The 27,184-nt window shown below is 39.9% G+C and overlaps 1 long non-coding RNA gene and 1 pseudogene across 1 annotated transcript in view; both read left to right on the forward strand.

Moving 5' to 3' along the window:
• LOC144457823 (uncharacterized) overlaps positions 1-27,184 on the forward strand; it is a 138,532-nt gene that overhangs the window by 45,353 nt on the left and 65,995 nt on the right. The window lies entirely within an intron of this gene.
• LOC110206867 (DNA repair protein XRCC1 pseudogene) lies at positions 2,571-4,648 on the forward strand (annotated as a pseudogene).

A 27,184-nucleotide genomic window follows, 5' to 3' on the forward strand; every position in this document is an offset into this window, starting at 1 on the left:
TGAGGTTGAATCATGATTTGTCATTTTCCCTTTTACTTTGTATCGTTATTTCCCTTGTCGTTCTAGATCTTTTGTTCTTTTAAATGAACTTGGTCAGTCTTTTGTCTAATTTTATAAAGCATCTCCTATGTAATATGACTTGTACAGTAACATATTAGTAAATTAACCTAGGTAGTATTGCCATTTTTATTATATTGGCATGACCCAACCTTAAATAGTGACTAGCATTGCAATCATTAAGTCTTCCTTTATTTTTCAAAGGATTATTTTGTAGTTTTATTTTTCGTGTGTCTTGATAATTTAACCTCTAGATATTTTATACATTTTGTTCTTCTAGACAGAATTTCTCTCGTATCATTGCTTCTTCCTAGTTTGTGTTAGTATTGTTTAGAAATATAAGTAGAAATGCTAAGGGTTTTGTGCATTTATTGTTTATTTTTCTACCTTAGTGAAATTATTAGTCATCTCGATTGTATTCTTCAGTGATCCTGAGGTTTTCCAAATGTACCATCCTGACATCTGAAAATAGGGATAATTTTGTCTTCTCTTTGTTTCTTTTCTCTTTGCTGATGTTTAAACCTCTACCTTTATTGTTTCATGTTACTGATACAGCCCTTGTTTTTGTTTTTTAGATTTGTCCATTAATAGTGGGAAGAGGAAGCATTTTTGCTTTGCTAGTACTTTGTGGGAAAATTTCTCTGTCGAAAGTCGTGCTAGCTTGTAGTTTCGAACACACACACACACACACACACACACACACACACACATGCACACATATTTGACCATATTAAAGACCCTTCCATGCCCATGTTTTTTAAAAATATGAATGAATGCTGCATTTTGTCAAATACTTTTTCAGCCTCTACTGAAATAATTGGGTTTTTTTGTTTTTATTGTTTGTGTGGTCAATTATGCTAATAATTTTCTTAATGTTGAGCCATTTTTGTGTTCATTTCATGAATTCAGCTTGGACATAGTAAATTATTTATAAATTTCTTTGTTTTCTATGTTCTCTCTAAAATCATTGCAAGGATTTTAATCAGAATTTCAATATTCATCAGTCAGCATTAGCAAGATTGGTTTACAGTTCTCTTTTCTCTATCTTATCCCTCCATGGTGTAAATATCAGGATCATATTTGTTTAATAAAAGATGTTTTGTAGTGTGTTTTCTGTTTTTGATAATTTTGTTGTTGTTGTTGTATTGTACTAATTGCCTCTTTCCAAGAAATGCTGTTTTTTTCTCTCCCCTTTTTCCTAATCCTTTCCCCTTTTATGTTCTGGGATCTCTTCCCAGGTAAGTTAATTTTTGATGGAGCCAGCAGAGTTCAATGGGAAATGTTCCATAACCTTTGTCCAGGGGAACTTTTCTTCTTTCCTTTTCTCTTATTCATTTTGATGTCATGCCATCCCCCTTTTAGCCTATTTAAGCTGTTCTTCAGGTCCCAAACATTTCCTCAACCCTAGTGAGAGTTATTAGGTGCTTTTTAGGTGATTTCCTGAATTATCAAAAAACTCCAGTACAAATATTCCAGGACCCTTACGGGGCTCTATTATCTTGCTTTACAATGTTAGTAGATCATTCTTTTTCTGCTTGCTGTACCCAGCTCCCACTTCTCCTTCCATGATCTGCCACTCCCTTAATGTTCTGACCTTATTCTCTCACTACCCAAAATGAGGGGAGAAATTTAGTATCTCATCCATTTTTCCCTCCTGAATCCTGACTAGTTATTATCTGCCTTCCTTCTCCACATCTTACTCTCTTCTTTATCTGAGAAAAGTTAGTCTATATTGTCTTACTTCTTGTAATATTCCATGAGGGAATGATACTTTCTTCCTGAAATAAATATTCATTCACTTCTTTCACTTACTTTCCTTACTTTTTCCTGGTATACATTTTGTTTTTTAGATTTTTTTTTATGCCATTGATGCTGTCTTTGGCTTCTCAATCTTATTTATTTATTTATGTATCTATTTATTTATTTATTTGTTCATTCATTCATTCATTTATTTATTTATTTTGGTGAGGCAATTGGGGTTAAGTGACTTGCCCAGAGTCACACAGCTAGTGTCTAAGGCTGGATTTGAATTCAGGTCCTCCCGACTCCAGGGCTGGTGCTCTTACCACTGCACCACCTAGCTGTCCCCCTCAATCTCTTTTAGGCAATGTGCAATTTAAAAAAAATAAAACTAAGCAACAGATTATTCTCCTTTCCTTTGACTATAAAATGATTTTTCCTTGCTTCTTGTCAAATTTATTCTTTGATATTATAACTCCGCATTTTGTTAGGATATTTCTTAGTGAATTAAACATGAGATTCATATTGGTGTTTTCTGAATCTCTTGATCTGTGTTCTGGTGTCAGGTGCCAATGTTCTTATGAAATTTTTTGGCAGGATTTCTTACAGTTTGGCATTCGGGTTTTCTTTTTCATGATATTTTCCCATAACGCTTATCATCATTAGATTATCTCCTCGCATCCAATCTTCGGGTTCAGTGTTCTTGTAGAGCTCTGATGTGTTCTTCTAGTTTTGTTTTTTAAAAATTTAATTCTAGGCGTGCCCGACTTTGAACAGGCCTGGGAGGCTGCGCGCCTGCGCACTAGTGCTGCCCTAAAAGAGCGGCCTCTTCCTTCCCAGGCGCCGGCCTGGTCCGGAGGCCTCGGATTGTGAGGCCTCGTCCTGCCTGGCCTCTGGCCCCACCATGCCCGAGATCCGCCTGCGCCATGTGGTATCTTGCAGCAGCCAGGATCCGACTCATTCAGCTGAGAACCTACTGAAGGCCGACACTAATCGGAAATGGCGCTCTGCTAAGGCTGGGGAGAAGTAGATTTCCGTCATCCTGCAGCTGGAGAAGGAAGAACAGATCCATGGCATCGACATCGGGAATGAGGGCTCTGCCTTTGTGGAGGTGCTGGCGGGCAGCTCGGCACACGGCAGCGGGGAGCAGGACTATGAGGACCTGCTCGTCAGCTCTTCATTCATGTCCCCATCTGAGAGCCGTGGTGGGACTAACTCAAACCGGGTCCGGCTCTTCGCTGCCGACAAACTGGTGCGGGCCACGGCTGACAAACGCTGGGACCGGATCAAGATCGCATGCAGCCAGCCCTACACGAAGGACTCTCCCTGAGGCCCGAGTTTTATAAGGTTGCACAGCCCACCCGACAAGGAGGAGCCTGGGGCTGCGTCCTCTCCGAAGGTGACCAAGTTGGGAGCCTTTCGAGTGAAGGAGGATGATGGGACCAGCAGCTCCCTGAGACCTGGGACCCTCTTCTTCAATCGGGTCAGCAAGGCTTCTCCAGCCCGCACCAAAGAGCAGCCAGGCCCCAGTTATGCAGCGGCCACACTGCAGGCCTCCCAGGGCTTGGCTACCCAGTCTCCTCCTCGAATATCTCCCCCCCAACCCCTATCATCAAGCAGAGCTCCCAGCAAGCCCCAAGAATCTCCTAAGGGCAAGAGGAAATTGGATTTAAGTCAAGATGAACCAGGAAGCCCCCGGAGACCCCAGGCGCATGCAGCCCACCCTAAGCTACCAGCCCTCAAGAAGCCCAAAGTGCCCACTGCGAGCCCTGCCCCTGCCCAGTGCCCTCCACAAGCTGAAAAGAAAGGGGCCAAAGCTGGGGCCGGAGCTGGGCCTGTCCAGCTGGGGAAGGGCCTGGAGGGCGTGGTCGTGGTGCTGAGTGGCTTCCAGAACCGCTTCCACTTGGAGCTTCAAGACAAGGCCCTGGAGCTTGGCACCAAGTATAGGCCAGACTGGACCTCGGACAGCACCCACCTCATCTGTGCCTTCGCCAACACACCCAAGTACAGTGCAGTCCTGAGCCAGGGCAGACGCATAGTGCACAAAGAGTGGGTGCTGGACTGTCACCGCATGCGGCGGAGGCTGCCCTGTCGAGGGTACCTCATGGCAGGTCCGGACTGTAGCAGTGACGAGGAGACATCCCCTCCCACCACAAAGCTCCCCCAGGCAAACCACCAGCCTCCAGGAGCAGAGCCCAAGTCAGGCCCCAGGACTCCGTCCCCTGAAGAGCCAGAGACGGCCCCCAGGGGGCCCCAGAAAGACCCAGACCCAGAGGAGGAGTTGGCAGATGCTCAGGACAATGGGACCGAAGATTCTGGTGACACAGAGGATGAGCTGAGGAGGGTAGTCGAGCTGAGGGACCAGAAGCAGCTCCCAGATGCAGGGGAGAATGGAGAGGACCCATATGCTGGGTCCACCGACTAGAACACAGAGGACGAAGGCCCAGAGCTGTCGGACCAGCCCATCCCCACGCTCCCAGACTTCTTCCAGGGCAAACACTTCTTTCTCTATGGAGAGTTTGCTGGTAAGCAGCGAAGACAGCTGGTGCGATTTGTTACAGCGTTCAACGGGGAGATAGAAGACTGTATGAATGACCGAGTCCAGTTTGTGATTACGGCCCAGGAGTGGGACCCCAGCTTTGAGGAGGCCCTCCTGGAAAACCCGTCCTTGGCCTTTGCCCGTCCCTGCTGGATTTACAGCTGCAATGAGCAGCAGAGGTTGCTGCCTTACCAGCTCTATGGGGTGGTCCCCCAGGCCTGACAGACAGAGGGACGACCAAGCCTGGCCCAGCTCTTCCCCTCCCAGCCCCTCCCACCCCCAGAGTTCTAATAAAAGTCACTGTTTGGAGCAAAAAAAAAATTTTAATTCTAAATCAGAGGCTTATAGGTGCCAAGATGGTGGAGTAAGCAGTAAATAGCTGTAACTCTCCCATATTAATCTCCAAAAAACCATAAAATAACGCTGTAAAACAAATTCTGGAACAGCAGAACCAGTACAAAGATGGGATGAAACAATCTTTTAGCCCAAGAAACTAGGAAGATTGGCGGGAAAGTTTTTCTCATTCCAGGACAGGAAGCAAACCAGCAGCAAACCCCACCTCAGCAAACCAGGGGGAGATCCTGAACTCCAGTGTGGTGGAGCAGGCAAAACACCAACTTCAGGACTCCCTATGTGCCTTAGCATAGCCACGGGAATTGGCAGACTCCAACTCCAAGAACCTTACGTGTGCTTCAGTGTAGCCCTAGGGAAACACAGAAACACCCCACTGGCCCTCAGCTTATGCCAGATACTACCACTAGAGTACCAGCTCAGCACCAGGTAAGCTGCCAGACCCTTACAGCCTACAGCAGCACTAGCCATCCTCCACCCCAACACCTCAGCACAACACCAGAAATGAGGGGCCTCAGGGCAGCATCTGGTAAACAGCTGGGCCTGCAGCCACTGGCACAAGGAGCCTGAGACAGGGCCTTTACCACCCTGGGAACAGAGCTCAAATTTAAAAGAAAGGGAAAAGGCAAAAAAAAAAAAGATGAGCAAAAAACAACAAAAAAAGAATCTAACCATACAAAGTTCTTATGGTGACAGGGAAGACCAAGGCACAAACTCAGAAGAGGGCAACAGTGTCAAAACACCTATGGGCAAAACCCCAAATTAAAATGGGAAGTGGTCTCAAACCCAGAAAGAACTCATGGGAGAGCTCAAAAAGGAGCTTAAAAATAAGAGAGAGAAATTTAATTCAATTGTTTTTCCTTCTACTTCTGTATAAAAATACATCATCATTGCATTCTATTTCTGTCATTCTCTCCCACAGAATATACTGTAATGGATAGTATCTCTATACTACTTTCAATTAATTTTTTATTGTTTTTTCTAAAATATTTCATTGAATTTTGGAGCTGCCCCATTGTTTCAGGGGGCCCTGTGATATATAGCTGTTGCAATAACTTTATCCCCTTCAAGGGATTTTAAAAATTAATTTATTTTGGGTTTTTTGTTTGTTTTTTAGGCAGTTGGGGTTAAGTGACTTGCCTAGGGTCACACAGCTAGTAAGTGCCAAGTGTTTGGTCTGAGGCCGGATTTGAACTCAGGTCCTCCTGACTTCAGGGCTGGTGCTCTATCCATTGTACCACCTGGCTGCCCCAAAATTAATTTATTTTGAATTATCAACAATCACTTTCATAAGCTTTTGAGTTTTAAATTTTTCTCCCTCTCTCTCCCCACCTCCCTCCCCAAGACGGCATGCAATCTGATATAGGCTATACATATACATTCCTATTAAACATATTTTAACATTAGTGATGTTGTAAGTAAGAACTGGAACTAATAGGAGGAACCATCAGAAAGAGGAAACAAAACACAACAGAAGAAAAAAAAATAGCAAATAGATGCTTTGATCTGCATGCAAACTCCATAGTTCTTTCCATCATTTTCCATCACGAGGCCTTTGGAGATGTCTTAGATCCTTGTGTTATTGAGAAGGGTTAAGTCTATCAATATTAGTCATCATACTACAACATTCTCTTGGTTCTGCTTACTTCACTCAGCATCATACCATACAAGTGTTTCCAGGTTTTTTCTGAAGTCTGCCTGTTCATCATTTCTTATAGCACGGTAGTATTCCACTACATTCATATACCACAACTTGTTCAGCCATTCCCCAATTGATGGGCATCCTCTCAATTTCCAGTTCTTTGCCACCACAAAAAGAGCTGCTATATAAATATTTTTGTACATGTGGGTCCTTTTCCTATTTGTATGATCTCTTTGGGATATAGCCCTAAAAGTGCTATCGCTGGGTGAAAGGGTATGCACATTTTGACAGCCCTTTGAGCATGGTTCCAAATTGTTCTCCAAAATGGTTGGATCAGTTCACAACTCCACCAACAATGCATCAGTGTTCCAGTTTTCCCACATCTTCTCCAACATTTATATCGTTTTCCTGTTTTGTCATATTGGCCAATCTGATGTGTGTGTGTTGTGTTGTGTGTGATGTGTTGTTTCAGAGTTGTTTTGATTTGCATTTCTCTAATCAATAGTGATTTAGAGCATTTTTTCATATGACTATAGATGGCTTTAATTTCTTCATCTGAGAACTGCTGTTCATATCCTTTGACCATTTATCAATTGGGGAATGACTTGTATTCTTATAAATTTGACTTAATTCTCTATATATTTTAGAAATGAGGCCCTTATCAGAGAGACTGGTTATAAAAATTCTTTCCTAATTTTCTACTTTCCTTCTAATCTTGGTTGCATTGGCTTTGTGCAAAAACTTTTTGATTTAATGTAATCAAAGTTATCCATTTTGCATTTTGTAATGTTCTCTATCTCCTGTTTGGTCATGAGTTCTGTTCTCTATAAATCTGATAGGTAAACTATTCCTTGCTCTCCCAGTTTGCTTACAGTATCAGCCTTTATATCTAAATCATGAACCCATTTTGACTTTATTTTGGTATATGGTGTGAGATTTGGGTCTATGCCTAGTTTCTGCCATACTCTTTTCCAGTTTTCCCAGCAGTTTTTGTCAAAGAGTGAGGTCTTATCCCAGAAGCTGGGGTCTTTGGGTTTATCAAAAAATAGATTACTATAGTCATTGACTACTGTGTCTTGCATACTTAACATATTCCACTGATCCATCACTATTTCTTAGCCAGTACCAAGCAGTTTTGATAATTGCTGCTTTTGAAGATCTGGAATGACTGGGCCACCTTCCCCTGCATTTCTTTTCATTAATTCCCTTGACATTCTGGACCTTTTGTTATTCCAAATGAATCTTCTTATTATTTTTTCTAACTGTATAAAATAATATTTTGGTGGTTTGATTGGTATGGCACTGTGCAAGTAGATTAGCTTAGGTAGAATTGTCATTTTTATTATATTAGCTCGGCCTATCCATAAGCAACTGATGTTTTTCCAGTTATTTAGATCTGACTTTATTTGTGTGAAAAGTGTTTTGCAATTGTGTTCATATAGTTTCTAGGTTTGTTTTGGTAGGTAGACTCCTAAATATTTTATAGTATCTACAGTAACTTTAAATGGAATTTCTGTTTCTACCTCTTGCTGTTGGGCTTTGTTGGTAATGTATAGAAATACCAATGATTTATGTGGGTTTATTTTATAGCCTGGCAACTTTGTTAAAGTTGTTTATTATTTCAAGTAGATTTTGACTCAGTTTCCTTCCTTTTAAAGTATTTGATCATTGTATGTTTCTTTGTTCATTTTTGTCTCCTCTATCAGCTTTTGTCTGTCTTTACCTTTACATTGCTTTGTCTGTAAACATACTTATCACTGATCTTTTCCTTTCTGAAGGTTAGTGACCCAGTGCAGTTGTGCCTTCCCCCCAGCTCTTGTTACTGGTTTTCTTTTCTCTCAGACCATCAGGGTTGAGTGAAGTCTATATTCCTGAGAAGTGAATCTGACTCTACAGCTATTACTGTGGAGAGATACAACTGAGAAGCAATTGCTTCTTGAAAGTGGTAGTACTTTTTGAAAACTCCTCAAAAAATCAGAACTTTGTCTATAGTGCTCCTATCTTTTTCTTTGTGTTGTTCAGGTAATGGACCACATTTTGGCTGCTTGATGTGTCCCTACTTCTGGGTATTTTGCATTTATTAAAAGGGATCTTGCTTCATTTTTGTCTTTATATCTCCAGCACATAGCACAGTACCTTACATATGTAGATGCTTAATAAACACATATTGATTGTATTGAATTATTATTTTTAAGCTTAATTATCATTATTATTGATGGTTAATTATTATCAGTTATTATTTTATTAGAATTTATAACTATGATAACAAATATTACATATAATAATTATAATATTTGTGGGCTACAAACCCATTGAGAGAGCTTCCCAGTGTCCTTCAGGTTACCCTGGGTATGTGGCTACTTGATGATAGCAGCTAGCATTTGTGTAGTGCTTTAAAGTTTGCAAAGCATTTTACATGTTATTTCATTTGATCCAATGCATTAGATGAGCTGAGGTTTATTATCAAATCATTTTAGATATAGTGACTCACAAAATAACTTGTAGCATTCATAGTTGGTTTCCAGATTTGGCAGAAACTGTGCATGGCTTTTCCAGGGATATTTGTACACTAATCAGAGACCATCCAAAATGAAGACTCTTCAGGCCAAACCAAGACAGTTGGTTACCTTTAAAAGACCCTTTTCTAAAATGGTTAGTTTCTTCTTTTTGTTTAGTCATGTGAATAATTTTGAAAGTTTACATTATAAGTTTCATACACCAGGCAGGTAACCGTATGCTTAATTAGGCTTAATGGAAGATGATGTAATACAAGGACAGAGGATTGGGCTCTACAGCTAGAAAAGTGTTTAAGTCTGTTAAGTATGGCTGGCTGAACTTTTTGTCTGAAAGAAGAGCTGTTTTGTATTACTCAATTGAGGTTCACCATCTTGGTTGCTACAGGGTTATTGAATTCTTCAACTGGCTGGATGTTAAACCAACCATTTATAATGAGTGGAAAGTCACCCCCATGCTGTTTGTTTGCCCTGTCTCTAAAGGAATCCCTGTTGGGGAGTATCAGTATTGAGAACTGCTGCTACCTCCAGGAGAGTTTTGTTGTCTCTAATTGCAGTAACTTTGCCAAAAGAAGAAAAAAAAATCCTGTTTGTGACCACCATGTATATGCAGTCATGCTATGTATAATTGGAGGGTGGAGTATCAAATTCCAGGCTCATAAGATCATGAGCAGACTGAGTGAGGCTAATGTTTTTGATGGTTAGATTAAAAATAGTGTTTGCCTGTAGCTGTTATAACTAAGAACAGGGAATGGGTTATTTGTATTGGGGTTGTAGGAATGGTGGATGTGGAAGGGGACTTATGGGGGATCCAGTTCTGTAAACTGGGTTCCATTAGTAAACAAATCGTTGAATTATTGGCCCAGAATTCTCTGAATGAGTCATTTCAGTCGCTCTTTACAAGATAACTTTTGTTTATGCCCCTAGCTTTCAAGCCTGCAGCACTATTTACTTGAGGAACCATTTTCTTCCTAATGGCTGCATAGACTGTGCATACAACTGGTGTGACTATTTTGACTGAATTGGGTACTTAAAATTTAACATCTGATTATTTAGATGAATTGCCTAGATAATTATACTGGTCATGTCTAGACTCAGACAATCATCTTCTGGGGGTCTTGACAAACTCTGGTGTTCCCATAATATGTTATCAAATAAAACATGATTACCATACTTTATTAGCATTCAAACAGTAGAGGCAATAGTGCTAGGCTAGGCAGCTCTAGGTTGCAGAGGCTGTTGGGCTTGAGTGATGTAGTCTGGGACATTGCATTCACTCTCCATGGTCCCACTCTCGTGCTAGAATTACTCTAGCCAACCATACCTTCTCTGGAAGGGCAGGTAGGAGTGGGCCAGTGCATTAGAATAGCCAGCCCTACTTCCCCTTTTTCTACCCTAGAGTAACAGATCTCCTTATGTGTTCAGAGACAGAACCTCAGATCCTTATTAACTAAATGCCTTTTAATATGTTTACTAGCACAGACCATTCCAGAGCAAGCACTTATAATACTCAAGACAAATGTAGATCATATCAGAATGAACAGGACTGTGATCCATAAGATGGTTGATGTGAATCTTTGACCGTTTGACCGCTCCCACCAGAGTTGTCAATTACAATATTTTCTGACATTTTAATTTGGAGACAAATCAAAACCTAGAGACTTCAAAAACAGTTCAGTTCATTTTTAGGGCTAGTGTGGATTCCCAACAGGCTAGTTATGGTGTGATTCCTTTCCCTGGGAAAGGTAGCAAATAGGGGAGTACTCTAACACATGCTGGAATAGAATGGTTGTTAACATATGCCAAGAGGTTCTCTGGCAGTAACTTAACAAGAATATGCATATAAATAGATACTTACCAATTATGCTAAATCTCAAGATTTATTTTCTTTATTTAGAATCTAATATAGTAGTTCTGGTGAGAATTGGCTTCAGTGAAACAGAAGTTCTCATTGGCACCTATATTAGGCCTCTTGTCCTCCAAGTAGGTTGACTTATAGGACTGTGACAGGAAATGAATGGGCATTGCCTAGTGACCTGTGGAGGTCACCTGTTTGTTCTATACCTTTATTGATATTGATAAAGGAAGGGAGCATTAACCACTTGCAATTCCTTGGAAATTTTTTTGAGGATCCAGGCATCATGGGAATATATATGACTTGCTTTGTTGAGGGCATCTCTTCTTGGTGGGCCTGCCTTAAGCCAGTCACCTGGTAGTGTATGTTTGAATATGTAACTAAATGACACATTTTTAGGTCATTCAGTAGTCAACAGAATTCACTTTACAGATATGTTTAACAATGATAATTCATTGAGAGCACTCTGGGTAGATTCAGCTGAGTAAAGCTCCCCTGCTTGAGTTGTTCTTTATGATACACCAGGCAAGCATCAGAGCACACCAAGAGCTCCTTTTTGTACTTGGGTGACCAACAAACGATGACCTTAGCCCGAGGTTAGCCACTTGCACACTAGTCCCTCATTTTTTTCTTTGCTCCTCGAGACCTCAAAATTATTTTGTGTCCATCTTTCCCTTTTTCTTTTCTATCTCAGAGGAAGAAATATCCTTCCTTTTCAAGCCTGATGCTTGTAGTATGGATTTTATTTTCAATTTCTATTCCATTAATTATTTACTCTTTTGTTATTATCAGTCTTTTTTCTTTTTCTACAAACATGCTCAAATATCCATTAACTCCCACCCCCTGCCATTAGCAACCATTATGTCACCCACGCTCACTGCTTCCACTCTTTCCCTACCTACTGATCCTTTAACTCCAATAATCTAGTTTATGCCCCAACCACTCAACTGAGAATACTCTTTTGAGGTCACCAGTGATCTAAATGCCAAATGCAAAAGTCTTCTCTTAGCTATTGTCTTCTTAACTTCCTGTAGCATTTGACATTACTAAATATCTCAATACTTGCCATTGGTTTGTGTTATAATACTACCCTATCTTTGTTCTTTTCTCTAACTTGTTATTAATTGATTCCTTAAATGTGGGAATTTTTCAGGGTCTTATCATCAGCTTGTCTCTCTACATTCTTTGTCTCAGTGATTTCATCTATTCCACTGACTTCAGCTCTTACCTCTCTCTAGATGACTTACAAATCTTTATCCTCTGCCCTGACATCTCCTGAGATCCAGGCTTACATTCTCAAATGCCTGTTAGATATCTCCAACTAGATATCCTCCGATCATCTTAAACTGGATATGTCTAAAACTGAGATTACCCTCTTTTTCCACATAACCATGCCTAGAGGGAGTTCTTCCACTCATATTTGATCTCCCCTATGGAGCTGAGCTCTCCCTGTATGTGAGTGAGTATATGCATTCACCGAACTCATTATACATCAAGCCATCCCCATGCCATGTTTCATTTTACATCATAAAATACTAGCTATTATTATCCTTCTATCTACCAGGAATTCCAGGCATACTATGGATTCTTGCCATCTACCTTGCCATCTAACCACTCTATTATTTTACTTACCATCTCTGTGACTAACTGAAATTCCCTTTCCTGGCCACCATTCCACCATATGCCTTGTTCCCTCCCCTCCTCCATTAGAATATAAGATCCTTGAGGGCAGGGACTGTCTTATTTTTGTATTTGTATCCTAGGACCTAGCACAGTGTCTGGAACATAGTAGTCACTCAGTAAATGTTTTTGCATTTATTGATTCATTTATTCAAGATCTCCTTCTCTCAACTTTCCTATTTTTTGTTAATGGAACCAACATTTTTCTTCCTCATTAGAGATTTGGGTCTTCAGACACCCTGTTCCTTTCCCCCCATCATATCATATAATTCTCTTTATTCTTTATTTCGTATCCTTTATAATGTCTTAGTATGCTTTCTGGTCCTGCCCTGGAAGAATACCCTCCTTACTCCCACTGAAGTCTGGGAGAGGCCTGAGTGAAAAGGTAAAAGGTAAAGAACAATTTCTTTCAAGAGCTGGGTTCTTCCTCCATAGCTGGCTTTCTTCTTGACTGCCCCAAGTTACTCTGTCAAATTGAGATGGACATTGGAACTGGCAGATTTTCTTAAAGACCATCAGGAGTGTGAGCGATTTTTCAGTCAAACAGTGGCTTCTTGACACTCTATAATTTCATCAGGTTTGATTAACAAACTTCATACTTCGAAAATAAATTTACTATACTATACTAGCACTAGAGAGGAGAAGGGGACATATATGAGAGATATCATGAACGTACAATTAGCAAGACTTGTCACATTTGATCTGGGGAGTGAGAGAGAATGAGGAGTTGAGGATGACACTTAGTTTGTGAGCCTGGGTGACTGGGAGGATGGTGATGGCCTTGAGAGTAATATGAAAATTAAGAAGAGGGGAGGGCTTATGGAAAATGATAATTAATACAGTTTAAAGTGTCCGAGACATGCAGTTTGAGATGTCCAGAAGTCAGTTGGAGATATGAGTTTGGAGGTCAGGAGAGAAGATAGGACTGGATAAGTAGATCTGGGATTGATCAGCATAGAGATACTTGAATCCATGGGAAGTGATAAGATCACCAAGTGAAATAATATAGTGGGAGAAGAGAAGATCAATGAAGTGTTTATACTTTATATTTCCTTTGTATCTTCTTGATACTTCTATGTTCACAAGCTTCCCTGTTATTCTCACTAAACTGGACCTGGCTCATACTTTTCTTCCCCCAGCTTATAATACAGTGCTTCATCTACAATAGAGCCATAGCTGTCTATTGAATGAATTAAATGTTCAAAGCTCATCCAACTGTCATGACCTAGATTATTATTGTTTGCTTTGGTCATCCATTCCTACATCCTCTCCTCTTTGCAGTTAAAAGCACCCAAAAGAAAATTAACTAGAGTAATAAGGAGGTGGCCCTGGGTGAAAATATTTGAAAATCACTGGTCTAGGCTGACCTTAAATATCTTCTTTTTGGAAGGTCTTGGGGTGGGAGAAGGTAGGGAGTAGTTGCTGATAAATGCGATTATGATTTTGAACCATTGGATATCACCCTTTGAGCAAACAAATATGTTTTCAGACTAAGGACAAAGCCTTTTCCTTATTGATGTTTGAGAATAGTATGGGTACTGGTAGTGTAGGTCAGATCACATACTATTAATTCTTGCCTGTTTTCATTGAATCCTGTGTAAGCTCAAAATCGAACTAAGAAGTGGGAAAATAGTTGGAAGAAAGGCTTTGTAAAACAGTCTTTTATCTCCAGCAAATAGGGTTTGTGGACCACTGGAATTTGGAGAATGCCCATTAAGCATAATTACAAACTGTAATTTGGATTTGTGTGTTTGGGGAAATCATGAAAGCAGACATTCAATTAAAAAAAGATTGCTCAGTTTAATAAGATGTTAGCTATATTACTTCTGTTAACTGAACTAACTAAGTTGTATGTAGAATTTGGTGGAATCTCTTATATTTTGATAAAAATGGAAAGTTTTGTGATTTTATATGCTTAAACTAATTTCTAACTTTATCAGTTTTTACAGAAATTTAATAAGAACTGGAATGCCAAGGATATTCTGCTTTCAGAGTTTCTACATAACAGAAAAATTCATAGCCTTGAATTCACGAAATTCATTTTTGTGTCTCCAGAGTCAGTGGGGGCATCACATTTAAACATTTCAAGATAGTTCAAGTCCAAATGCAGGAATTGGTTATAAATTTGTCAGTTATATTTTTTTCAGCTGGAATTTTATTGCAGCCAGGCAGTTCTTTTATTAATTCCTAATTGATCTTTTATCCTACTTTGTATAGAAACTATCCCAGATCTCTTTTCTTGTCAAGCCTCTTCCTATACCTATGCCTCCCATTCTAGCTGAAGATCTTGCCATTTACTGAGAAAACTGAGAGCTTTAGACAAGCTCCCTCTTATTTCTTTCTCTTCATCCTCCAAACCCTTGACATTATTCTCCTCTCCTCCTTTCTTTTTCCTTGCCAAGGCCGACTCCTCTACTTGTGCACTTGATCCCATCCTCTTTTATTTTTTCTAGCAGATGGTAGCATCAATCATTTTCCTCTAATGTTCTTCCTTTCTCTATCTACTCGTTCCTTACCACCTTCAAATATACCAAAGTCTTTTCCTCCCATCTTCAAAAAGTCTTTTCTAGACCCTACCATTCAATCAAGGTGTCATACTCCTTCTTTTGCTCTCCTCCCTTTCTTATCCAAATTATTAGAAATGATTTCTGGCCTCTAATTTTTCTTGTCTTACTGTTCAACTCAGCCCTTTGAAGTCTAACTTTTAACCTTATTCAACTGAAACAGCTTTCTCCAAAGTTACCCATGATTGCCAAATACAATGGTCTTTCTTAATCATAATCCTTATTTGCTTCATTTAGTACAGTTAACAGCCTGCTCCTCATACGTTCTTTTTCCTCCTTGAATTTTTTTGACACTGTTCTCTCCTACATAGTTTATCTGCCTAACTGTCGCTTGCCAGACTCTTTTGAGGGTTCATCATCTATATCTTGCCCCTCTACATGTAGATATTGCCTAAGTCTCTGTCCTGAACTCTGTTTTCTTTCTTTTGATGACTTTATAAGTTCCCATGAGTTATGTCTGTGCAGAATATTGATAGATGTATATATCTCACCCAGCCAAGTTAAATATTTACTCAGTGCTTATTGTGTGTCAGGCATTGTGATAAGTGCTGAGAATATAAGGAAAACCAGAAACAGTTGCTACTCTCTATGAGGCTCCCATCCTGAATGGAGGACACAACATACAAACAAGTTATATACAGGATAAACTGGAGATTCTCTCAGAGAAGGCATTACGATTAAGGAGGACCAGAAAAGCCTTCTTGAAGAAGGTTGAATGTTAACTGAGAATTCAAGGAAGCCAAGAGGCCAGAAAAAGGAGGAGATGAGGAGAGAGAGAATTATAGGCACAAGGAACAGCCAGTGAAAATGCATGGAATAGAACGGTGGAATGTTGTGTGAGGAACAGAAAGGAGGCCAGTGTCACTGGATCATAGCAGGTGTCAGGGGGAGTAAGGTGTAAGAAGACTGGGAAGATAGGAAGGAATTAGGTTATGAAGTGCTTTCAAAGCCAGAGGATTGTATATTTAATCCTGGAAGTACACTTGTTTATTGAGTGGAGGGATGATGTGGTCTTACTTGTATCTTAAAATCAGTTGAACAGCTGGGGAAGGAGTGGGGAAAGACTTGACCCTATCTTTTGCCCTGAATTTCAACTATGCATTATCAATTGCCTGTTGTGTGTTTTAAACTGAATACTGCAGAGAAATATGAGATTCAAGATGCCTAAAGTAAAACCCATTATTCATCCCTCAACCTCCCTCAAACCCATACCTCTTCAAAATTCCCTTTTTCTGTCCAAAGTACCACTATTCTTCTGATGTCTCAGAGTTGTAACTTTAATATTTTTCTTGATTCTGCACTTTCCAGCACACCACATAAAGTGTCACCATATCTTGTTATTTCTTCCTCCACAAAGTCTCTCACCTTTGACCCTTCCTCTATACTTACATAGCCTTCGATATCTCCCACCTGGATTATTGCAGTATTTCCCTAATTGGTCTCCCCGCCTCCAGCTCCAGCGCACTCCGATCTATCTTTTACACACACTTATGTGTGTGATGATAGTTACCAGAACACCTCATACCCTATGCTGTCTGTTTCTTTCCCCGTCTCCTGATTAGTCCAGATACTTATTAGTTCTGTCAGTCAAAGTAACCAAAGCGATTTTGCAGATTTGACTCTGTCATTCTCTACTCAGTCAATTCCAGTGGCTGCCTACTGCCTACTGTCTCTAGAATAATGAAAAAAAAAAACGAACAAAAAACAAAAAAGCAAACTCCTTTCTTTAGCTTTTAAAGCCCTTCACAATCTGGCCCAAAGTTATCTTTCCAGACTCCTTAGACATTACTACTCATCCCGTACTGTGTGATCTAGGCAAACAGGCCTGCTGTCTTCCTCACAAATGAAATTTGCTTTCTATCTCTGTTCCTTTGCACTAGCCATGTGCTATGCTCAGAATGTACTTCTTCCTCACCTCTGCCTCATCTTCATCCAGGTTACATCCACTAACTGTGAGTTTCCCTCAGTGTTCTGTTCTGGCCTCTTCTCTTTCCTCTATATAGTATTTTGCTTGGTGATTGTCATCTATTCCCATGGATTCAATTATCTTTTCTATGCTGATGATTCCCAGATCTACTTATCTCAGCCTAACTTCTCCCCTAACTTCAGTTTTTGCTTTTCCAGTTTCCCTTTGCATACCTCATTGGATGTCCCTTAGACATCTTAAACTCAACTTACCTTAAAACTGACCCCCATCTCAAGCCTTTATCTCTTCCTAACTTTCCTATTACTGTCAAGCATACCACTATCCTCCCAGTCACTCAGCCTCACAACCTAGATATTTTCTTTAACTCCTAACTTTGTCACCTCCATGTAGTCAATGTTTTGCCGATGCTTGTTGATTCTGTGTTTGCAGCATCTCTTGTATTTGCCCCCTTCTCTTCTCTGATACTGCTGCTACCCTGATCCATGCCCTTAACACCTTACACTTGGACTACTGTAAAATATTGCTGGTTAGTCTCCCTGCTTTAAGTCTCTCCCCATTCCAGTCCATCATCACTCAGCTGTCACATTGATCTTCCTAAAGTATAGGTCTGATCATGTCATACTCTGCCCCCTTTCCAAGACCCCCATTCAATCAACTCTGCTGGCTTCCTTTCACTTCTAGAACCATCTAGAAACAAGTATAAAATCTTCTGCTTGACCTTCAAAGCCCTTCAGAACCTGGCCCTCTCCTACCTTTCCAAATTTCTTACACTTTATTTCTCCCATGTACTGTGATTCAGTGACACTGCCTTCATTGACATTCCTCACATATGACTTCTATTTCCTAACTCTAGGCATTTTTAGTGGCCAATATGTCCTTTCTCTTTATCTTCTTCTCTTGGCTCCCCTGGTTTTTCCTTTAGATTCCAACTAAAATCTTATTTTCCACAAGAAGCCTTTCCTGATCTTCTTTTAATCCTATTCCCTTCCCTCTTTTGATTATCTCCAATCTATCTTTTACATATCTTGTTTTCACATAATTGTTTGAATGTTGTTTCCCCCATTCAGCAATGAGTTCCTTGAGAGCATGGACTGTTTTTTACCTTTCTTTGTATTCCCAGAATGTAGTACAGTGCCTGACATACGTAGGCAATTAATAAATATGTGTTGACTAGACCCAGTGCAAGAACCACCTTTTTCATGAAGCCTTTCTTGATCCTTCCAATTGCTAGTGCCCTTCCTCCCAAACTAACTTGTATGTATTCTCTATATGTATAATGTACACATATACACATATACGTGCATCTATATACATATGTCCTTTTCTTCTTCATTAGAATGTAAGCTCCTTGACATTAGGTATATAACCCAGTGCTTGGCACACAGTAGGAGCTTAATAAATTCTTGATTGATTATTTTTCCAGGGGAAATGACATGTCAACCCACCTTTTTAACTCTTATTTTTCAGAAACTACTTCAGTTTCAATTCTCCCATCTCATTTCCCAACCTCTCCTCATTATCTGCTCTTCTGTGCTCTTTCTCCCCTACAAAATCCCAAACTCGTTCAACATTTGCCTGCCCTGGTCCTATGGGAACTATGGCAGCCCATACTTGGCAAGCAATTGAGTTCAGTCCGTAGGTCTGGTCTGTGTTAATGCTCAAAGACAGCCCATTTCTCATCTCTTTACCATGGTGCCAAAGAGGTATTCATAATGAAGTGCTATTCTGTAAAGACAAGACCTGTATCCCATGCACGTCTTTTGTAAATGCAATTGAACCAGATGATAGTGATTTTGATGTCAAGGAAGTAATGACAAAAGAGCAAACCATGCTGTAACGCTTTGCCTGGGTGTGTATCAGTTGAGGACAGATGAATGTTCTCGTACTAACCCAAAGCTCAGAAGGCTGCAGTTTTATTTGTATAAAACCCAGATGTGACAACTGGTACCTAAACATCAGCTTTATGGGCAGGAAACTCCTGAAGTAGGAGAGAATTTAAGGCTACTTTCAGTTCTCCGTATTCTTGTGGGCTGTGGATTCCCATCTTCTTTCTCATGAAGGAAGGTGGAGTGATATATAGAGGCTGTTACTTCCTCTCCTTTATTTTCATCAGCTTTGAATAAAAGTCAACTTTAGATGAAATCCTGATTGAGAAATTAAAAAAAAAATCACAGTGAATCATTTGTCCAGCCCAAGTTGATATAGGGGGAAAGACAGCTCTTTGGACACTAGGGATAGGGTCTAGCCAGGAGCACCAGACTGTGTAGAATATTCTAGTGCCCAGGGAACAGTGTCCAAGAGCAAGGTGAACTCCCAGACCCTCAACCTTATGCAGACTCTGAGATTAGGTCCCAGCTGACATTTTTTGTTATGTGCTACTCATTTCTAGATCAAAGATCCAGGGCAGACTGAGGAAGGGATCTGTACCCAGAATTGAAGAATGGTCACAGGCTCTAACCTGTGTATAGAGCAAGGAGAAAGTTTAGAAACAAGCAGCAACAGTATGTCTTAGGCTCCAGGAGTGGAGCTAGGTCTTAGTTCCAGCTCGTAGCCCAGTCTGCAGCCTGCAGAGGAATAACCAGGGTGGCAATCCCAGACCAAAGGGAAGCTATTTCACTCTAAACCAGCAGAGCTTTCTAGCTCGTGGTGGCTGAGTACAGCAGTAGTCTATTATTGCTCAGATCCAAATGCACATCAGACCAGGGGGAGAATAATCAGAATTTATCCTGGATCAGACCACACTGGGAGCATTGAAAGCTTGCATGTCCCCAACCCGAGCTGTCCCTGAGAATCTGGAATAACACAATATTCTATATCCTCAAGAAAGCAGCAATAGTGCCGACCCAGACCTTTCCTCCAGAACCTCACAGAGCCAGACCCTAACATCAGGTCTGAAGCTAAAAAGTAGGCTGGATGAATGAGCAAACACAAAAATAATCCCATTATAAAAAGCTCTTATGGTGAAAGGGATGCTCAAGACACAAATCCAAAAGAGATGTCTCTAAAGCATCTACAAGCAAAGCCTAAAAGAAAATCACAGTGTGGGCAGGGAACCATCTTGGCTTTTTCAACCCTTCAGAGTAACCTCTGTCTTCCTTTCTGTTGATTCAGAGTGGAAAAATACCATCCCAGATGGCAAAGAACAAGATCCTTCCAACTAGCTAATGCCCCTCAATTATTTATATGTTGCATTACAAATAGAAGGCAACTTCCTTTAGTATCTTTAGAAGCTGGCAATGTAGATGAATGGGTAAAGAAAAGGAATAAAAGAAAATAGCTAAGCCAAGGAGGAAAAGGTCATTATCTCATGTACCTACCCAGTCATGTTCTTGGCCTTTCATTTGCAGGTTTGGGCTGGTTCAAAACAAATTTCCTGCTTTGTAAATCAGACATGACATACGATAAATGCAAAATTGACAATGCGACAAAAGCCCAGAGCTTGTGAACTACAGACTTCTCCGCCCACTGCTCATTTGAGGCTTCTTCCATGAAGGCAGTGATTTAAAGGGACTATTTTCCTGTTGGTAGGAAGAGGGAAAATAGTCATAGAATAAGATGGGAGGACTCCAACTCATTGGCAAGCATTAGCCATAATCCATCAATACAACCTAGATCTAGAAAGGGCTTTCTCTCCACAGTTTATTATCACCAGCAGTACTCTGTAGTGGATAAATTGCTGGGTTTAGAAACATCAAGTCTGACCTGGATTTGTGACCAGAACCAAATCACTTCTCTGAGCCTTAAGTTTTTCTTTTTTTTCTTCAAAGGAGAATTATCTTTGAACAGAAAAAAAAAAGCCAGAATAAAAATGGCTAATTAGGAGTTGTTATCAAAGATAAATAAGGAAACCATAAGAGAGCACCTAGCTGCCCTTAATATGTTTGTTACCATACTCAGATGAACTATATCTTAGGGTACTTAAAGATTATGGAAAATGCAAGAATTACTTCAAGACTGGAGAAAAAAAGCAAATGTTTTCCTGATTAAAAAAAGGGGAAGATGCTAGTCTCCAAATAGAAGCCATTGATTTGGTTTAGAATCCTGGAAAAATTCTTGAACAGATTATAAAAGTGATAATTAGTGTAAATTTGGAAAAAGAAACAGTGATTTCAGATGACTCCATTGAGACCAGATCATACCTAGAAAGAAAAATAAATAAAATAATATAGTGTATAATTTTAGTGCTTAATTAAATACAAAGTATGTTCTTTGAAACCTTAATTAGTAGGTAGTACAAGTATTATCACCATTTTACAAATGAGAAAGCTCTCAGAGGTCAGTAACTTGTCCATAGTCATACAGTTTGGTTTGAAAACCAATATTCTTTTCATTGCATCATATAATTTTTGTATTTCTTGGAAGAAAATAATGGTATCTTTCATGGTTTTCAGTGCTTGAACAGTTTATAAAAACCCTTTCCTCACAACTTCATGAAGCGAACAGTACAATCAATAAATCAACCAGTAAGTATTTATTAAGTATTTACTCTGTGCCATTGTGTTAAGTGATGGGAATACAAAGACCCAAATGAAACAGTACCCACTGCTCAAGGGGCTTATGTTCCATTGAGGGTATAAATATTATCCTCATTTCATGATGAGACCTCATACCCAGACAGATTGTACCACCCAGTTGCTCCTGCTCAAGTCGTCTTCTTTTCACTATTTCATATTGCCTTTCAACTTTATGACAACTTTAAATTTTTAAGCTTCTTATAAAGTCCAGTATAACTACAGGATTTCCTGTTAGGGATTCTAAATTAACTACAGCTTTCAAATAAGAGAAGCATGGTAAGAGAACAGGAGTCTGTCTGGGAGATAGCCTCTAATGATCCTTCCAGCTCTTGATCTGGGATCTGTCCTGATTGTGTGGATTATGGCCAATACTTTCCAGTCAGTCAGGGTTTTTCTTATTTTGTGAATAGCTTCCTTCCCTCCTCCTTCTGTAAATCACATGGAAGGTGCTTGAAATGGACATTGGGCAGGGTAGTTTGGGCTTCAGAAGTTGTGGGCCTTTGCTTCTTTAAAACACTGGATGCTAAGAAGGTCTCATCTGGAAACTGTTTATTGGGTATTTACTTGTGAGCCATTTAGTAGCTATAAAACTAGAACAGTATCATAGGAAAAATGAGACAGGAAAAATGACTTCCTAGGGCTCCATTGTTGTTTCTCTATTCAAAAATGCTGTTTCAGAGACATTAAAATTAAAAAAGGACATTGTGTTCAAACAGATTGTGTTATAATAATAAATAGATACCCCATCACCCTGCACAACATTTTGACGTTCATTGTCTCTTTATATAAATTTAGGGTAAGATGGAAGTGATTGATAAGCCTTTTAAATGCTCTCTGTTAGAAAAATGCCTACAGTGAATATTTGTCAAAATGCAAATGATTGTAAGCTATACATCTATGGACAGATAAAATGTCATTATGGGGAATGAATTCCATGTTTCCATGGCCTACCTACTGGTACTTTTCATTAAAGATTTGCTCCAATATAATCATTATGCCATGAGAAATGATGAATACAGAGAAACATAGGCACTCAACGTATATAACTACGAAGATGTTAGTGGAAAGGCCAAAAAAAAAAGGGGGGAGAAAAGAGGGACTGAATGCTAATAATAATTATTAAGCTTAGCTCTGGAAATGAGTTGGGAAAATTCCTTTCCTGCCCTTATTTGACAAGATGAGATAATGTAGGTGTGGAATATTGTACATACAGTCAGAAATGATTGATGAATTACTTTTGCTGAAATTACTTTTTTGTTCTGAATTCTTTGTCATAGAAAGTAGGAAGGGGATATATTTGGAAATGAAAGTGATGTGAAAATCACATCAATAATTTTTAAAGTCCTGTTCCAAAATCTCACTGTGACTGGAGCTGACCCTAGATTTTTGAAGGCTATGTCAACAGAGTATGAATTTTGGCAGTCCTACTGTGTTGGAAAAGCTTCAGATACTCAACCATATTGGGTCTCAGCCTCTAAATGCCCAGGAAAGCTGACAGTCTGCTCTGAAATAGATTCTAAGGCATTACAAATCCTTTAGCACACCCAAGTTATTAGTTGGGAGGCTCTGCTTCCAGTGTCTCAGATAAGCCACCTTTTTTATATCTTTGGAGAGCTCATCCCAAGCCTTCTTGGACTGAGGCCTTGGGATAGCTAGCTGATATGAATTGAGCCTAGCGCCCTGACCTGCATTAACATGGCATCCTTCCATAGTTGGGATGAAAGAATAAAATGAGTTTTTAGGCCTTTGGGAGTAGAGATAGTGGGGATTCATACTAACCTTGTGCACAGTCATCACAGAACCCTGCAGAGTAGGGATATGTATCAACTAGTCTCTTCACCTGCTATGGTGGCAAAAGCTTGCTTATGCTTTCCTTATTTTTCTGACTTAATTTCCTGAGGAGCAAATAATTTCTTCTTATCTCTTCCCATACCCTCATCCTTACCTTTCCACAGTACATATTCTCTTCTGTCTCTTAGAAGAGCCCCCATTCTTTTTTGCCCTAATATGGTTACATCCCCTCCATTGCTTTTCTCCTGTTCTTTTGCAGTACTCCTAGTTATTAAGAGATTCTCATAATTATCATCCATTTACTGTTTATCTGTGGCACTATTAGAGGCACTTTCTCTCTCCCCATTTGCCTAGCTTCCCACAAATGATATGGATTCAATCACAGGGGATTAGGGAATTTAGTCTGTGGGGTATTAATTCAATCCCTCTTCCTTTCTTTCTGATTTCAAGTTCTCTTTAAATCTTGATTTTTTATCCCTATTTACTTTTATCTCATGGATCAGTCTTTCTCTTTTCCTTCTGAATCTTTCAGGTTTTTCTCCTCTCTGCTGTTTGTTTCCATATTCTTCTGTGTCTACCAAGTCTCTGACCTACTACTCTCCCTGCTGTTATGGCCAGATTCTGGCTTGCCAACTTGGTGTATCTTACAAGTTTACTCTGACATTCAGTACCAGCACATGACTATACCACAGACTGCTTTTCTGCTTACACATCCTTGACTGTGTCTTGACCAGCAGGGTTTATAAGGCTTGCTCTGGGTCCTGCCCTGGTCAGACACATTTTGAGTAATGTATTCATTGTTAATGCCCTATTTTAGAAAAAAATACTTGCAAACTGGAACATGTCTAGAAGAGGGTGACTAATATGTTGAAGGGAGTCTACACCACGCCAAGGTTTGGTTGAAAGAACCTGAGATGTTTTAGCATGGAACAAAAAAAAAGGCCTGAGAGAGGAGGTGGAAAACGATGGCTATTTCAAGGTATTTGATGGGCTATCATAGGAAGAGAGATTACTTATTCTGCTTGGCCCCAGAGGGCAGAGAAACTAATGAGTGGAAACTGTGTTTGATATGAAGAAAAAAACTTCCTAACAGAATTGTTCCAAAGTAGAAATGAGAACCTCACTGTGCCCCCTATCTCTGAAGGATTCAAATGAAGTCGTTAGGAGTGTTGTAGACAAGGTTCCTGTTGAGGGTTGGATCTGATGGCCTTCAAAGTCCTCCGCCACCCTCCCCCCTGTAATTTTTATTTTAATGTTTTTTTCCTGTGCGTTGTGTCTAGGTAGCATCACTGATGGGTACTAGGAAGACGAGACAACACTTAATAGGATGTGTGACTCATGCTCTTGGGAGCTGATTGCAAAGGGGAGGAAACTGGCAAGGAAGCTGATGCAACAGGTTGAACGGAGCCTTCTGAGGTGGAAAAGGCCAAAGGAGGGCTTGGGAATGGGAGAAGAAAGGAGCAATTCAAAACACATTCTGTGGGCCTTTCCAGTTCTCAGGCATTACTCTAAGAGTACAGATTTTTGAAATAGAGAAGCTTGGCAGAACACGGCAATTGGGAAGATAGAATCATTTCCAGCAGTCACATACCCTGATGCTACTCCAGCATCTCCAGTGTGCTCTATGACTCAGTCTGGAAGTAATCAGCACAGAGCGCTTGGCTTCTGTATGTTTCCTCCAAGTACAACTGTAATGTTGCACCTAGTCACCAAGCCAGTCACCAAAAGGTCATTTGATATTTTAAAAATGTGTTTTAGCAAAAAAAAAAAAGGACAAGAAACTGAATGTTGTGTAATTATAATCTTGGTCTTAGGTTAAAGCTGAGAAAACACAACTCTGTTTCTTCCTTGAGAAATGAGGGATTATGAGTGTGGAACATTGCATATACTGTCAGACTCAGTTGATGTTTTGGTTAGTTTTGTTGAACCTCATTTTTTCCCTCTAATTTTTAAAAATGGTTTTTTTGCTTTGGTTTTGGTTTTAAGGGATAAGTTGCTAGGTAAGGACATATCTGGAAATGAGAGGGATGTAAAAACAAAATATCAATACAATTTTTCAAATGATTTTAAAAATTATAACAGATATTCAAAATGTGGAGAAAGGAGAATAAGAACGATTTATGCATTTCATTCATAATGCTTATGAATTTTCCCTCATTTGTGTATTAAATACAGATATAGTTTTCTTTCTTTTTTTTTTTAAAGAAAATGTATTTTAGGTGCTCAGATCAGTTTGTTTTTGCATTCTTTCAAAGCCCTGCAGAGCTGGAAAAATTCATGGTCAAATTAGATCTTCCACATTGTTTCCCCTACACATGAAACAGCTTTAAATGCAAAGGCAGGTCCAGCAGATGTGGATTCTGTTGTTTTTTCCCCTCTGTTCTTGCTTGAGAGTTGGAGGAACATGGAGGCCACAAGGTAGACCATTAGCCTGTGGACAGCCTAGGGTGATGTAGCTATGGTATACTGGCAGGAGCAATAAGGACCTAGGCCTGTTAAACAGGTGGAAGGGGCTTCAGCGCTCATCTAGTCTGATGACCTCTCTTTACAGATGAGGAAACTGAGGGCTGTAGTGGCACAAAATACCTTTCCCAAAGTCACACAGGTAGTGAATAGCAGCGTCAGGGTTTAAGCCCTGGTTCTCCAATGACAAATCCAGGACTGTTTCCTATGTATCATATACATATTATATACCATGTTAACTTTCCTTTAGGAGCTTCAGCCATGTGGCTGCTACTTACCAGCCCTGTGACCTCACTCAAGTCATTTAGTGCTACACAGATAAAGCACTTTGTCCCCCGTACTCTATAAATTTCAGTTAGTAGTAGTACTGCTGTTGATGCAACAAATTTATAGCTGAATGTTGTAGGGGACTTGCAAACCAATAAAAAGTGAATAAAAGGTTCTAATTTCTTCTATTGTTTAGTACATGGGGCAGCCTAACACCATAGTTTGCAGATAGCATTACTTCTAGAAAGCCATACCATACTGAAAAAAGAAAAATAGACTACTACAGCTGTAACTGGGGCAGGGCAACTGGAGTTTTGCCTCAGAGTGATAAAATTTAGAGGGCATTGGTAGCACTTGTGCTCCTTCAGTAGATATAAAAAACTGAGCTAATGGAAAAGAAAGTACTCCCAAAGAAAGTAAACTAGAGCACAGATTAAAGGGATAGATGTAGTTAATGAACTACTGGTTAATTGTTTGAATGAGCTGAAAAATGGGAAAAGGCCTAAGAACTACATAGTGTATATGCATTGTTCTTCACCAATCAGAGTAGTCTGACACACACACACACACACACACACACACACACACACACACACACACAAATGTGGAGAAAGAGAGAATATGAAGGATTTGGGAAGATACCAAGGTTAAAAACTTGACAGGAAGAATGGTGGCACCTTCAACAAACAGGGAAGCTTGCAAGAGAGAAGGGTTTTGGGGGAAAGCTAATGAATTCACATTTTTACATGTTGCTGTTTCGATTTCTCTAGGACATCCCATTTGAAATGTCCAATAGGCCATTCGTGATATGGGACTGAAGCTTAGAGGAGAAACTAGAACTAGCATAGAAATAAGAAACCCATTGGAGGTGATGAGGTAAGAGAGAGAGAGAGAGAGTGAAAGAGCTAGAGCTCAAGAGCACAAGAGCCCAGGACAAAGCTTTTGGAACACCTAATAAGAGATATTCTATGGATGATGAAACAGCAAAAGCGAAGGACAACCAGGAGAGATACTGTGATGAAAACCCAGAGAGGAGAGAGTGAGTATCCAGGAGTGGGTGATCAGCAGATAAGTACCACCTCCTCCTTTTACAGATAAGGATAGGGTAAGTGATTTGTTAAGTGTCACACAGCTAGTAAGTATCAGGGGTAGAATTGGAATTGAGCTCTTCTTGCCTCAATGACCAAAACACATTTCCCCAAATTTAACCTGTGACCTACTTTAGTAATCTACATGCCAATGCACCTTTATGATTTCTTTTCTTCATTCAGCTGAAGTTTT

The sequence above is a fragment of the Phascolarctos cinereus genome, unplaced genomic scaffold (genome assembly GCF_003287225.1).
Source record: "Phascolarctos cinereus isolate Bilbo 61053 unplaced genomic scaffold, phaCin_HiC Scaffold_5;HRSCAF=322, whole genome shotgun sequence".
NCBI classification, from domain to species: Eukaryota; Metazoa; Chordata; class Mammalia; order Diprotodontia; family Phascolarctidae; genus Phascolarctos; species Phascolarctos cinereus.